Raw genomic sequence first — 15,728 nt, forward strand, 5'->3', positions numbered from 1 at the left:
ATTATATTAATAGAGGTTTCGTGTTATAAACTTTACTCATTGCAGTAAGATTTGCATCTGTACCGTGACAGCACAATATATTTAGTCTATGTGGTTAAATAGAATTAAGTTGTTGAGCTTATTCATCTAAAGGACTGGTCATTTATTTGGGGGTGGGCTCGTGTGGGGGTAGGTTTGGGCCCTTTAATGTATTACCGGGCCTTAAATAATGGGTCAAAGGAAAACACAATATTTGGCGTTTGATGTGTGTTATTTTTCATGGTGAAGCTATTGACCCTGTAATCAAATGACCCATAACTGTGTCACGCTGTCATTCGTGCACTGAATGCACGTCCAATATCCACAAACACCACTGGCTCACCACCAGAAATAATTAACTTATAAAGCATTTTTTCACAAACCCAAGCGTTCTCTTGGTCTAACCAGTTCAACGTTCACCCTGATCACTGAAATATAAACGACAAATCATATCTTATGTTAAGATGCATTTTAAAAGTATGAATGACGAATTGAAAACTGTGACCAAACTGCAGACACCCAAAACAGCATTCAACTATTTATTCTCATGAGACAATTGTATTAAACCTAAAAGTATTGAACAAGTATCCAAGTAGAGCATACCGCACCACTGACTTGTTATACATAGTTGCGAGAGCTAGCATATTTGTATTCACTCTATATGGAGGTCAACACCCACTCTTTTGACGGTAGCAAACAAACAGACGATCCTTTAGAACCTGTCCTTAAGAAAAGGTTTTATGGAACATGTGTAGAGGAAGAAAGAACATATAGGGTTTGCTGTCGTCGAGGCTTACTGTGCCTGGCAGTAACGTCTCAGTGGCGTGGAAGAACGTGGATTGAGTACAAGGGGTAGGACTAGTATATTTATCTTACAAAAACATGTTGTACTTTTCGACTGTATTTTGAAATATGTTCAATTTTCTTAAGAGAGGTCAGAATCCATCAGAAGATCAAAACCAATGTTCGAAAAACTATTCATTTTTGTTGATGTACATTATACTAGTTTTTGTTGTTGATGTACATATCATGGAAAACGTGTATATGTAGTAACATAGATACATTTTGTTATTACTGAGAGAGTTGCGATGTATGTATGTATGTATGTATGTATGTATGTATGTATGTATGTATGTAAGTATATATGTATGTGTGTGTGTATGTATGTATGTATGAATGTATGTATGTGAGTGAGTGAGTATGGTTTTACGCCACTTTTAGCAATATTCCAGCAATATCACGGCAGGGGACACCAGAAATGGGCTTCACACATTGTACCCATGTCGGGAATCGAACCCGGGTCTTCGGCGTTACTAGCTAACGCCTTAACCACTAGGCTACCCGACCGCCCCTGTATGTATGTATGTATGTATGTATGTATGTATGTATGTATGTATGTATGTGTTGGGGGGGGGGGGGGGGGGGGGGGGGGTGTATGTGTCTGCGCGCGTGTGTGTGTGTATGTATGTATGCCTGTTAGCTCATCAAATACGATCTGTTCTGTGAGTCATTTGACAGAGATGACAGGTGAATTAAACCCTGTATATGTTGCCATGACATATATTCTTCTTGTCAGTGTATGTGTTAGCGTCTTATCTTCAAGGTGGTTGCAACAGTTGCCATTTTAAAGACATTGGCACCAAACACTATATGATTAACCCTACATATAGTAACCAATAACGACATGCACTATTACGTGTCCAGATTGCAATATCTTCGTCAATCACATCAGTAGATACTATAAGTTGTAGGCTTATGACGTAGGGAGTACGCGTTGGCGTACCCCCTGCATTGACAGGTACACCATCCAAACCGTATTCTCTTCGTGAGAAAGTCTGCAACTGTATCTTACCTACTTTTATATCATTTATCACAAATTGAAAACAAACAGAGATTTTAATGCGAAGAGTTAGTTTGTCGACATATTGCTTGATATAATTTTGTTTTTGTCTGGGCTCTGTACATCACGTACATCTGAAGTCAATGCCAATATACATTACCGGACTCCGTTTCGCTGTAAGGAGCTTGAATTGAGATTACAGAGATCGGACAGAGATCGACAAACTGTTGCCATGACGATGGGTTAAAGTTTTCCTGTTGTACACGAGTGTAGCGGGCCACATTAAAATTCTAAAATTGGCCAATTAAATTGTAGTATTTTACATAAAAGGTAAGCTACCTTTAACTAAACATATCGTAATATCATGTGAACAGGTTCATCTCTCCGGATCTGCAACACGAGTTCTAACAACATGCATAGATATATTCCTAATGGACGTCAGAGATGACAGATGACGTCAACACGGACTTGCTTCAAGTCGAAGGTCACGTGTCTGTATTCTTAAAATATTTGTACTTTCTAACCAACAAAGTTATTCACGAGATTCCGGATGCGTATGCTTGTGGCTGACAATCTGCATTCCGCAAATGCTCAGGTGTAAAAAGGTATTGAAATTGCTAATTTTGTTCTTGTAAGCCGAGTCGCCATTATTCCAACCGCCACGGTGGCCTGTTAATGATCGCGTCTTGTCCACACGCGCCGGTGGTTGATATTGTGAGCACAGACATATTCCGTCGGGTACGATGACACGCGATAAACTATGTCACCAACCTGACCCCCAGTTCCTAAATATCTGCCTCTAATGACACGCAACAGAGTGTGGGGACCTATTCTAATCCAGACCACCAGGATTTCAGACACGTAACTTTTTTATCATTTTGTGTGTAAGGTAGTAAGAGCACGTTATCCCCATGTTTACAGGGTCAAAAAGCCAGACGTTTTAACATGAACACATAAGAGATCACACGTTTCATCCCCTCCGCTGCCCGGGTCTTTAAACGGGTGGACATTCATAATTGGTATCCCTGTAGAAACAAGCGCATCTGAGATACAAATGGAGTGTCTGGTCCAGGTTCGATTGTTTACAAAGCCAGACGTTTTGACATGAACACATAAGCGATCACACGTTTCATCCCCTCCATTGCTCGGGTCTTTAAATGGGTGGACATCCTGTCCAGATTCTGTAAGGAAGAACATATGAGCAAATCCATGCATTAACTTCATAATTGGTATCCCTGTAGAAACAAGCGCATCTGAGATACAAATGGAGTGTATGGTCCAGATTCGATTGTTTACAGGCCGTCGTCGCATGGCAGAACTATTGCTGGGTGCGGCGTTAGACAATCGGAACAAGCAAATCATTACTATTTATGCAAATTGTGTGAATGACGGGTGATACCGGTACAGCAGGATATGATTCCCTTTTCGCGAACACCTGGGTCCACTTGCACAAAGCGATCTTAGTGCTACAACTATTGTAAGCCTATGTTAAAGTATGGGAGTTACGATCATCTTAGCACTAAGATCGCTTTGTGCAAGTGGGCCCTGGTGTCATTACTGATTTTCAGTTATCCATTCCTATAATGTTCATCTCTATTTTGCTTTTCACGTCCAATACAATCTGTTTCGCCTGATTATTCTCTGGCGATGACGTTTTGAATGTGATATGATGGTATGCGTATTCGCCGTCACTGTCATTGCCATGTGTTTGTATATAGCGTACAGCATAGACTGACTTATTATCATTGATATCATCAAGGCATATGTAGCCATATGTCTATGATGGCAATAATAATATTTGGCATACAATTTTACTGGAATTTTTCCGAGAATATTGAAGGATCATATATTTTTTAACAACTAAATTCTGAAATCAATATGGATCATATCGTTTCCAGATTGTGGTGAGAGATCAATAATACTATTCTCATATTCATAATGCACTTATTTTCGGTATTTTCTCGATCTCGGTAGCACATTCATATTATTCTCTGTGAAGAGTTGCGCCCCTTGGGCGTCCCTGGTTCCTATGATCCTGGGTTCGTATTCCGGTTCGCGCTGATTAGGTTCCTAGGTTTGTCAGCACTTTAAACGAGCACCAAAGGGGTAAACGTCTAAGACCTGCATCACATCTCCTCCCACATTACGATGACACACCGTGACTTAAACACATTGTTCAAAGCAGCGTTAAACTTAAACTCTCAATGGCCATAACGGAAGCACGCAAGGAGGCAAGCATGGCCTGTGTGAATAGTTTGTCTCTTAATCAGCACACTTCTATAAATACTTACTCATGTACAGAAACAGTGACACAGGTATAACTGTCATATGTTACCATAGATACGACTTCATGAATATGTTGAAGCAGGTATGAATAATTAAGGAACAACTATGATTTATATCAAGAGGAAGCAGTAAAACGGTAAGAGGTTTCAGCAGAAGTGACAGTCAAGTCGCTATAAAGTAACTACTTACAAGGATTAGGTCTTAGCGGTCGCCCGTGGCAATTCCGGATTACAATAGGTCCCCATCAACGTAAAGGACAAGCAAACAAACACATTATTGCAAATTATATCACAGATTGGCTAAATTAGAACTTGGGATCTTACTGGGTCGTATGGATGTACGTAACGGGGAGAGAGAGAGAGAGAGGGGGGGGGGGGGGGGGGGGAGAGAGAGAGAGCGGGAGAGAGAGAGAGGGAGAGAGAGAGAGAGAGAGAGAGATGAATTATCAACTAATAAGGCGCAATGCAAAATAACACACATCTCTACGTGAAGCTTGTGGCGAACGTACTCATGGTGTGTGAAATGTTGTTGACATACATGTGTAAAACTTATTATCATGTATCATTAACTCAATGCATCATTACTGAAATAAAACCTTCGACATCAAGGGGAAATCAGTCAAGTTTGACCTGAAAACATTGCCATGTGCAAGCCCCTCTGGGGCAAGCAATTGTCGAGATATACTATGAAGATACATTGCAGTGACATTTATTGCTGGCCTGATCGAAAGAAGACAACTATGTTAGATGTGGGTTTATTCCGGTTGCGAACAATGCAGGCATAGGGTCGGAGAACTCGCATAGACACACGTGGGCGTTGACCATATCATAAATATATAGTGTAAACGTAATTACACAACACAACTATACGTCCTTTGAGGTCCTCGGTGATATTAAACTTTTTTCGATCTCAAAAAGCATTACCATGTTACGCTTCATAGCGAATTCGTGAAGCAAACTTTGAATTTGGGATAACGCATTTATGTCGTGTTTGAATTCTGTCGTTTCTCCAAACGTCACCAGAACTTGCTGGTGTTCCGTAGAACGTGTAAACGGCGCATTAAGGAGGTGATAGTGTGCCCATGGGGACAGTTTTTGTGTTGAAAGATAGGCGAGTTATTGGGGAACTGAGTGAGGATGTTGTGGAGTGTTGATGTTGTGTGTAGATGATGTTGTGCATGGAGAGTTGATATTGTGTGGTGAGGAGGCGGTAGAGTGTTGATGTTGTGTTGTGAGGTGGTGGTAGAGTGTTGATGTTGTGTGGTGAGGTGGTGGTAGAGTGTTGATGTTGTGTGGTGAGGTGGTGGTAGAGTGTTGATGTTATGTGGTGGGGAGGTGGTAGTTTCTTGATGTTGTGTGGTGAGGTGGTGGTAGAGTCTTGATTTTATGTGGTGGGGAGGTGGTAGAGTGTTGATGTTGTGTGGTGAGGGGGTGGTATAGTGTTGATGTTGTGTGGTGAAGAGGTGGTAGTCTTGATGTTTTGTGGTGACGGGGTGGGGAGAGTGTTGATGTTGTGTGGTGAGGAGGTGGTAGAGTGTTGATGTTGTGTGGTGGGGAGGTGGTAGAGTGTTGATGTTGTGTGGTGGGGAGGTGGTAGAGTGTTGATGTTGTGTGGTGGGGAGGTGGTAGAGTGTTGATGTTGTGTTGTGAGGTGGTGGTAGAGTGTTGATGTGGGGAGTTGGGGAGGTGGTAGAGAGTTGATCTTGTGTTGTGAGGTGGTGTTAGAGTGTTGATGTTGTGTGGTGAGGAGGCGGTAAAGTGTTGATGTTGTGTTGTGAGGTGGTGGTAGAGTGTTGATGTTGTGTGGCGAGGTGAGGTGGTGGTAGAGTGTTGATGTTGTGTTGTGAGGTGGTGGTAGAGTGTTGATGTTGTGTTGTGAGGAGGTGGTAGAGTGTTGGTGTTGTGTTGTGAGGTGGTGGTAGAGTGTTGATGTTGTGTGGTGGGGAGGTGGTAGAGTGTTGATGTTGTGTTGTGAGGAGGTGTTAAAGTGTTGATGTTGTGGATTGAGGAGGTGGTAGAGTGTTGATGTTGTGTGGTGAGGAGGTGGTAGAGTGTTGATGTCGTGTGGTGGGGAGGTGGTAGAGTGTTGATGTTGTGTCGTGGGGAGGTGGTAGAGTGTTGATGTTGTGTGGTGGGGAGGTGGTAGAGTGTTGATGTTGTGTTGTGAGGAGGTGGTAGAGTGTTGATGTGGGGAGTTGGGGAGGTAGTAGAGTGTTGATGTTGTGTTGTGAGGTGGTGTTAGAGTGTTGATGTTGTGGATTGAGGAGGTGGTAGAGTGTTGATGTTGTGTGGTGAGGAGGTGGTAGAGGGTTGATGTTGTGTGGTGGGGAGGTGGTAGAGTGTTGATGTTGTGTGGTGGGGAGGTGGTAGAGTGTTGATGTTGTGTGCCGGGGAGGTGGTAGAGTGTTGATGTTGTGTGGTGAGGAGGTGGTAGAGTGTTGATGTTGTGTGGTGGGGAGGTGGGGAGAGTGTTGATGTTGTATGGTGAGGAGGTGGTAGAGTGTTGATCTTGTGTTGTGAGGTGGTGTTAGAGTGTTGATGTTGTGTGGTGAGGAGGCGGTAGAGTGTTGATGTTGTGTTGTGAGGTGGTGGTAGAGTGTTGATGTTGTGTGGCGAGGTGAGGTGGTGGTAGAGTGTTGATGTTGTGTTGTGGGTGGTGGTAGAGTGTTGATGTTGTGTGGCGAGGCGAGGTGGTGGTAGAGTGTTGATGTTGTGTTGTGAGGTGGTGGTAGAGTGTTGCTGTTGTGTTGTGAGGTGGTGGTAGAGTGTTGATGTTGTGTTGTGAGGTGGTGGTAGAGTGTTGATGTTGTGTGGTGAGGAGGTGGTAGAGCGTTGATGTTGTGTTGTGAGGAGGTGGTAGAGTGTTGATGTGGGGAGTTGGGGAGGTGGTAGAGTGTTGATGTTGTGTTGTGAGGTGGTGTTAGAGTGTTGATGTTGTGGGGTGAGGAGGTGGTAGAGTGTTGATGTTGTGTGGTGAGGAGGTGGTAGAGTGTTGATGTTGTGTGGTGGGGAGGTGGTAGAGTGTTGATGTTGTGTGGTGGGGAGGTGGTAGAGTGTTGATGTTGTGTGCCGGGGAGGTGGTAGAGTGTTGATGTTGTGTGGTGAGGAGGTGGTAGAGTGAGGATGTTGTATGGTGGGGAGGTGGGGAGAGTGTTTATGTTGTATTGTGAGGAGGTGGTAGAGTGTTGATGTTGTGTGGTGAGGAGGTGGTAGAGTGTTGATGTTGTGTGGTGGGGAGATGGTAGAGTGTTGATGTTGTGTAATGAGGTGGTGGTAGAGTGTTGATGTTGTGTGGTGAGGAGGTGGTAAAGTCTTCATGTTGTGTGGTGAGGGGGTTGTAGAGTGTTGATGTTGTGTGGTGAGGTGCTGGTAGAGTGTTGATGTTGTGTGGTGGGGAGGTGGTAGAGTGTTGATGTTGTGTGGTGGGGAGGTGGTAGAGTGTTGATGTGGGGAGTTGGGGAGGAGGTAGAGTGTTGATGTTGTGTGGTGGGGAGGCGGTAGAGTGTTGATGTTGTATGGTGAGGAGGCGGTAGAGTGTTGATGTTGTGTGGTGAGGAGGCGGTAGAGTGTTGATGTTGTATGGTGGGGAGGTGGTAGAGCGTTGGTGTTGTGTGGTGAGGAGGTGGTAGAGTGTTGATGTTGTGTGGTGAGGTGGTGGTAGAGTGTTGATGTGGGGAGTTGGGGAGGCGGTAGAGTGTTGATGTTGTGTGGTGGGGAGGCGGTAGAGTGTTGATGTTGTATGGTGAGGAGGCGGTAGAGTGTTGATGTTGTGTGGTGAGGAGGCGGTAGAGTGTTGATGTTGTGTGGTGAGGAGGTGGTAGAGTGTTGATGTTGTGTTGTGAGGTGAGGTGGTGGTAGAGTGTTAATGTTGTGTTGTGAGGTGAGGTGGTGGTAGAGTGTTGATGTTGTGTTGTGTTGTGGGGTGGCGGTAGAGTGTTGATGTTGTGTGGTGGGGAGGTGGTAGAGTGTTGATGTTGTGTGGTGAGGAGGTGGTAGGGTGTTGATGTTTTGTGGTGACGGGGTGGGGAGAGTGTTGATGTTGTGTGGTTGGGAGGCGGTAGAGTGTTGATGTTGTATGGTGAGGAGGCGGTAGAGTGTTGATGTTGTGTGGTGAGGAGGCGGTAGAGTGTTGATGTTGTATGGTGGGGAGGTGGTAGAGCGTTGGTGTTGTGTGGTGAGGAGGTGGTAGAGTGTTGATGTTGTGTGGTGAGGTGGTGGTAGAGTGTTGATGTGGGGAGTTGGGGAGGCGGTAGAGAGTTGATGTTGTGTGGTGGGGAGGCGGTAGAGTGTTGATGTTGTATGGTGAGGAGGCGGTAGAGTGTTGATGTTGTGTGGTGAGGAGGCGGTAGAGTGTTGATGTTGTGTGGTGAGGAGGTGGTAGAGTGTTGATGTTGTGTTGTGAGGTGAGGTGGTGGTAGAGTGTTGATGTTGTGTTGTGAGGTGAGGTGGTGGTAGAGTGTTGATGTTGTGTTGTGTTGTGGGGTGGCGGTAGAGTGTTGATGTTGTGTGGTGGGGAGGTGGTAGAGTGTTGATGTTGTGTGGTGAGGAGGTGGTAGGGTGTTGATGTTTTGTGGTGACGGGGTGGGGAGAGTGTTGATGTTGTGTGGTGGGGAGGTGGTAGAGTGTTGATGTTGTATGGTGGGGAGGTGGTAGAGTGTTGATGTTGTGTCGTGGGGAGGTGGTAGAGTGTTGATGTTGTGTGGTGGGGAGGTGGTAGAGTGTTGATGTTGTGTGGTGAGGAGGTGGTAGAGTGTTGATGTTGTGTGGTGACGGGGTGGGGAGAGTGTTGATGTTGTGTGGTGGGGAGGTAGTAGAGTGTTGATGTTGTGTGGTGAGGAGGTGGTAGTCTTGATGTTGTGTGGTGAGGAGGTAGTAGAGTGTTGATGTTGTGTGGTGGGGAGGTGGGGGGAGTGTTGATGTTGTGTGGTCATGGTTGTTTGTTTCTATAAGTTCCGCTTAAAACCTATTTAACCATCGATTAGTGTTATAACAAAGTGTACAACATCATTTTAGGATCTTAGCACTGCTATTTACAACGAATGTGTTTCTAAAGCATAGTATGTATAGATTACAGATTCGGTTTCAATTTAAGTCAAGTGTGATTTAGCAAGTTCGTTTTGAAACGACGCTCAGACATCGCTTCAAACCCTCATACTGAATTGTGTTGCAACTGGAAATCCGCCAAATACTTTGGATACGCCGTTATCATTGGTCAGGAGTCTCCTTAATTAATATAGAATATTTTGAATTAGGTCATAATAAACTGCATGATCTAGAGACGTGTGGCAAGAAAAAAACATAGTTGTATCAATAACATGCATCTGTAAACATACTGAGTTGTCAGGCAGGTGTAGAGCTTCTGTCTAAAGCAAACTGTTTCTTTAACACACCTGGAATGCAGTGTGCTGTATAGACCCAGGTAGGTCTGTCACGTAGCGCCCTCTGGTGTAGGCGTACAAGTGATTGAACGGTTTATCAGTGCGATGGACCTAACCTTTCCTTAAATCGTTCGTCTACACCCTGAATACCGATCTGGGGAGCAAAACGTCTTGACCCTAGAACAACATGTTCAGGTTATTTAATTCACTGCCTATTCTATTTAGGTCAAACCACGTTGTATTCACGGAGGTGTTTGTCAAAATAACCTTTGTTACCGCATATGGGTATGTTTCATATATTTAGATCCACTTTTGATATCGTAAAGAGGAATTTCTTGGGGATTTTGATATGCCAAGGTCACCTCGCCTCGAGTACACATATACTTTTCAATATTTGCTCAAAGTGTTGTATGTAGCCTGAAAGGAGTGTAAATATGAGGAGACGGATGGGTTTTAACCGTATTGAGAAAATGTGTGCATTCATTATGTCTGTGTGCAGTGGAGGAGCGACCTGTCTGGTTCTTATGGAAAACTGTAAGTAGAATAACCCTTATCATGGTTCTAAATTCTGAAGCAATAATTTTGAAAATAATGAGTCATATTACTCTACACTCACTCTACAATATTATATAACAATATTATATATTTCCTAGACATAATAATTTCTGAAAATATATTCCAATTGTCCATCAATACGCGACGTATTCAATTACATTTTTGGATCCGTTAACATGAAATAGGAAATGTATTTTGACAAATATCTAATCGTCCCTCATTGATTTGAGTGAAAACAGGCTAATGATTCTTATTCGAGATATCGAGGATTCGAGGTACAGGTATGAATACGGTATATCATATTCACCTCGCATGTCCGAATTAGGATAACAGAATTGGAGATACAATATCGGGACGTATGGCTGAGCTTGATTATGTATGTGATACTTATTAAGATAGGTATAAGCCATATGTCAAGTTGATCTAGCGTGTTATGTTATAAACTATTTATCACACGACCTGTCAATGATCAAGTGCAAATATCAGGCTCACGTCGATGTCGATCGCCTCAGAGTGAGTGAGTATGTGAGTATGGTTTTCACGCCGCTTTTAGCAATATTCAAGCAATATCCCGGCGGGGGGACACCAGGAATTGGCATTACACATTGTACCCATGTCGGGAATCGAACCCGGGTCTTCGGCTTGACGGGATCACGTCAGAAGTACATATTAATGATATAGTATAAAAATAACAGTCGCTGATCTAATTTCCTAATAAATTAATTAATGTTTATGTGGTTGCTATTTACACTGAATATTCTAGATCATAACCGTATAACGATGTTTTCTGAATATCATATGTTGTAAGAACATGTCTTTCGAACAGAATAACCTAACCCACAATTACATGTACCCGAACGCCAATCCCAGTCACAATATAGCGGTCTGAAGTCACGTACGTGTGAGCATCATACACCCAGGTCAGTGTATGTGAGCGTCTAATGTCCAAACATATTACAAGACGGTGCTTAACAGACCGTATACCATGGCAACACCTAACTCGTCCCTAGGGCAGCGTTTCCTCACCTCTTGTGTACTCCGTGGATCGTTAACTTGTTCAACTCGTTTACTGCTTATGAGGACCGGTTCGTGATTTCATGACAGCCAGCACACTTAGCAAGGCAACAGTACATCTGTTGGAAAACACGCTCAAACATATACCGCGCAAGCAATTAGACCACGCACCATGGGTTTTGTAGGAGGTGCGATAATTATCAGGAGTTTCATAACGTGAATGGGGGGCACGGGTGGCCCAGTCGTCTAAGGCGCCGTGATCCGCTGTGCAGAGTTGCGTCCCCTGGGCACGCCAGAAACCTATGATTGTGGGTTCGAATCCCGGTTCGCCCCAATTATGTTTCTAGGTTTGTCAACACCATACCCGTGCTCGTGGGTTTCACCGAAGTGGTAAATGTCTGGGACCTGCATCACTTCGGGCTTTCCTCCCACATTAAGCTGACACGCCGCGATAAAACTGTAATAGTGTTAAAAGCGACGTTAAACCCAACTCACTAACTCACTCACTCACTCATAACGTGAATGATTTGGATTTGGATCCCCCAACTCAGCAGCTAAGCTATCGTGAAGCCTTTGGTTGTACATCGTCCTGAACCTGGACGTGACTCTGCTCTTGTGCTCACATAGGGTTCGCGTGGCACACGTGGCACGTGGTGAGTGTTATTTTGGACATTTGAGAGCATGCCTACTGTCGCTTACGTAGTTGCTGTTATTGACGGCTATATCACTGTTGTTCCTTTCCGTCGTCACGTTGTAATACCGTTGAGGACAACATGCTTGACCTGTCACATGTCACTTCGTCAGGAACATAGTACTTGTCCTTACGGTTGGTGCAGGCTAAAGCGGATGTTCCCAACAGTGATACTGTTGTCAAATTGTTGAGTTCATCATGCTCAAACGGCCATGTGCTTACTGTCTGTGCATGAAGGCGGTCACGTGATCATGTGCTTACTGTATATTTCTGATGATGAAGGCTGTCACGTGACCATGTGCTTACTGTCTATTTCTGTTCATGAAGGCGGTCACGTGATCATGTGCTTTCTTTCTATTTCTATTCATATAGGCTGTGACGTGACCGGTGTTCCCTACCGTGACATTACTACACTGTTGCCAGAGCGACGTTTCTCATCTTCCACTCCTGCACTTTATCATGTTTGTTCTCTCGCTACATCATCTCATTTCCGTTAGCTTGCTTTGTCTATATGTGCTGTGATGTGTATAATATCTACCAAGGTTCAATCATAATGCTTTTCAATACAGACAAAAATGTGAAGTGTACAGTTATACTGCATTTATATTATTATGACTACACGTCATAGTTTAAGGTTGTATAAACACGGAGCTAAATACGTCGCGTGTGGCAAGGTACATGAAATAACGCAAGTCATTAACTCCCCACACCTCCGAGAAGTGGAATGCGAGCTCTAATATTTCACACATGGTCTTTTCCAATAGAGATTTATGACATCTTCAGTAGCATTCCAGTGTGTCCAGCCACGAGGAGGCATCGCCCTGCGCTGTCAGGAGAAGTGAATGACACACCTGAGATAAGTGAAGGGGGATCTTACCTGCGTTTATTGTGTCGTAGATTATCACACGCCCTGTATTGATTCCACTGTACGATACATTGTATATAGATCAATGTGGCACAGCGTCGGTCCACCAGATTGAAGTCTCAGATGAACTTGGCATTCATGTCATTGAATTATTTTAAACGTTTTTTGAAGTGGTGAGTAAGTGCGAAGGACACGAAAAATAGCTTCATAGAGTGTACCAATGTGAGTCGAACCCAGATGGATGAAGAGCAAAAGCTTTTAACACCAAGTCACCCTTTCGGCCGTTCATGAGTACAGAGTTACCAGATATAGGTGATCAGATAAGATTTTTGTTTGTTTGTTTGTTGTTTGACGCCGCACTCAACAATATTCCAGCTATATGACGGCGGTCTGTAAATAATCGAGTCGGGACCAGACAATTCAGCGATTGACATCATGAGCATCGATCGACGCATCAACCAAGTCTGCGAGCCTGACCACCCGATCCACCTAGTCGCCTCTTATGACAAGCATAGTCGCCTTTTACGGGAAGCTTGCGTTGCTATTGACGTATTCTACCCCGGACCTTTACGGGTCTCAGACAAGATATACCTATTAATGCATGTCTGTATAAGTGTGGATAAGCCGAAGATCAAATGCTTTGGAATTTTGGTAGTTAGTTAGTGACGCTAAAGAATGTGAAATAACCTCTATTCCCACTCATTACAAATTACGAACATGTATTGTACGTCAGATAAGTGCTCAGATCAGTCCTGAAATGCTCACTTCGAAAGTCAAGAAAACAGGATCAGAATCACAGTAATTGTCATGACATGCCCTCTGAAGTATGTAAACATCGTAACTTAATGGATTTTAAACCATGGACGTTAAACCATTCATCGCCAATGGGAAGATAGACCAATGTAAAATTTCTTTCATCTTCCTTGGTATCATTTCATCTCCCGTATCTGTCAGTAGCCGGAGGATGGAGGTTCTAAGCGGTGTTAGGTATATACATTGATATGGAGAAAGTTTTAAGGGATCGGCCATTTATTTTCTTTGTGGATAAGGGGGAGTGGTGGTGGTGGCGGCGGTGGTGTGTGTACTGGAAAGAGAGAGAGAGTGTGTGGGGTGGGGGGTGGGTGTGGGGGTGTGTGTTGATTTTAGAGACAGAACATTTGTACGGTCACTGGTCCGGAAGGAGGTGCTTCCATTTTGCACAACAAAACTTCAAGGACACCCATCGTGTCCCGTTCATCAACTTTGTCTTTTGGAATGATTAGGAAATGAATCCACCCTCCGCCCACGAATATCAAATGTCGGTCTCTAAAATAAACATTTCCATTTATGAAGTTCATCCTGTGTGATGTTTCGTTGCCATCATTTGTGTATAGGTCGCAGGAGCATTAAAACAGTTTCTGCATATCCGCGCATGTACCAAACACGAATGTGACTGTCTGATAAAGGTATATACCGTATTCAACATAAAAAGGTCAATGCCCGCTTACATTTTGTTGACAGGGTTCGCGCGACGGAACAAATCCGGTTCAAACGTCAACAAAACTCAAACGTTTTACTGGGAAATTATTTGCCCTCCAATGCTCTTGTGTTTTCTGTAAAATGTTCGGGTTTGGTACCAGGTCTTTATAAAGATTACTAACAGATTTGTCTAGAATCTGATCAGGAGATGTTTATTGGAGCGGGGGCTTAATGCGACGAATACTGTGGCGTTATATTGTCACATTAATACAAACGAATTATCTCAGATAATAATGTGAATAAATTTGAATGCGCACATCAAGTCAAAGACCATGGCAGGGGCAGCAATTTATGGCATAAGAAATGTTAAATTTTTTAAAACTATTTCTGTACTTCCGGTCAACATTATTGTGACCTCGACCTTCACTGACGATGGGTGCCTCCGGTGGGACGATATGCTTTCTCGATTTGCGAACACCTGGTGTTATCATTATGAGTGTTTCTAGATTTACTTAGAAAAACGTAATCTGTTCCCGAAACTCCTGGAAAAGAAAACGTTGTGAAATGAATACCCCACTCCCCCATCCCCATCCCCCACCCCAACCCCTCCCTAGAAGTGCTGACTAAATATAATCTAATTTCTGAGCCTGAAAAAGATATTTAATGTGTCTCTCATAACATACTGAAATAACTGTAGACATGTAAGTTACTGTCAACACATTGAGGAGCGTGAGTTCAACCCCCATGACGCTACAGGAATTCAGTTCAGGTTTTCTATAACTATTCAAAATGCACCCACCTATATAGAATGTTTTACTGGGACCGGTTCGTCTGGGCAATTACAAGCTGTAAGTAAATTCGTGAAACGGTTTCATTTCAATCAAAAGGAGTTCTGTCACAAGGTTAAGGAATGTCGTGGCAACGAGGAGGTCTTCTTGGTGCAGGCTGCCCTGTCTATTGTTACACACTCTAAACGTTAGCTACTAATTGCTTAATATACAAAATGTATTATTTCCCAAACAATGCATATGTAAGGACACGTGCACCTATTGACATTTATGTTGGCAAAATGATGATAATTATCATTATCATTTTGCATAATGGTATGTGGCTTATTGTACTGAAATAAGCGACGAAGTACATGCTGCTCACTCTGTGCAGAATTGTTTTTGTTTTTTAGTTTGTTAACATGAAAAGACGAAAAGGGGAGTTAGCTTTTTGGTTGAAGCATTCCATGGTTGTACTCCCCTCGGTGGTACTGTGGTATAATACGATGAGCCCTTTGGTTGTGTATGGATATTGCATAAATCGTCATAAAACTTGAACCCCTCACTTGCCGAATCGCGATGATTTTAAATTTCAGGACAATCGGTATTCCTGACATGTGTCTTTTTAAACTACTTGTGATCCGTGTTTCTGATAACGCGATAACATTTATGATTTTTTTTTTTAAAAACAAAAACAAAAACATCTTAATATAATATATACTACCGGGAGATAGAAAGTATACGCTTGAAAATTGGATTTGACCAAAAAATAATAACAAACGTTATCAAAGCATTACTAGGTTGAAAACATTTGCCGAAACACTGTAAACCCAAGGCCCATAACACAAGTATTATAC

At 43.3% G+C, this 15,728-nt stretch overlaps 1 protein-coding gene across 1 annotated transcript in view; it reads left to right on the forward strand.

Moving 5' to 3' along the window:
- LOC124117079 overlaps nucleotides 1-15,728 on the forward strand; it is a 60,854-nt gene that overhangs the window by 602 nt on the left and 44,524 nt on the right. The window lies entirely within an intron of this gene.

Source organism: Haliotis rufescens, unplaced genomic scaffold, assembly GCF_023055435.1.
Source record: "Haliotis rufescens isolate VD_foot unplaced genomic scaffold, xgHalRufe1.0.p SCAF_7, whole genome shotgun sequence".
Lineage (NCBI taxonomy): Eukaryota > Metazoa > Mollusca > Gastropoda > Lepetellida > Haliotidae > Haliotis > Haliotis rufescens.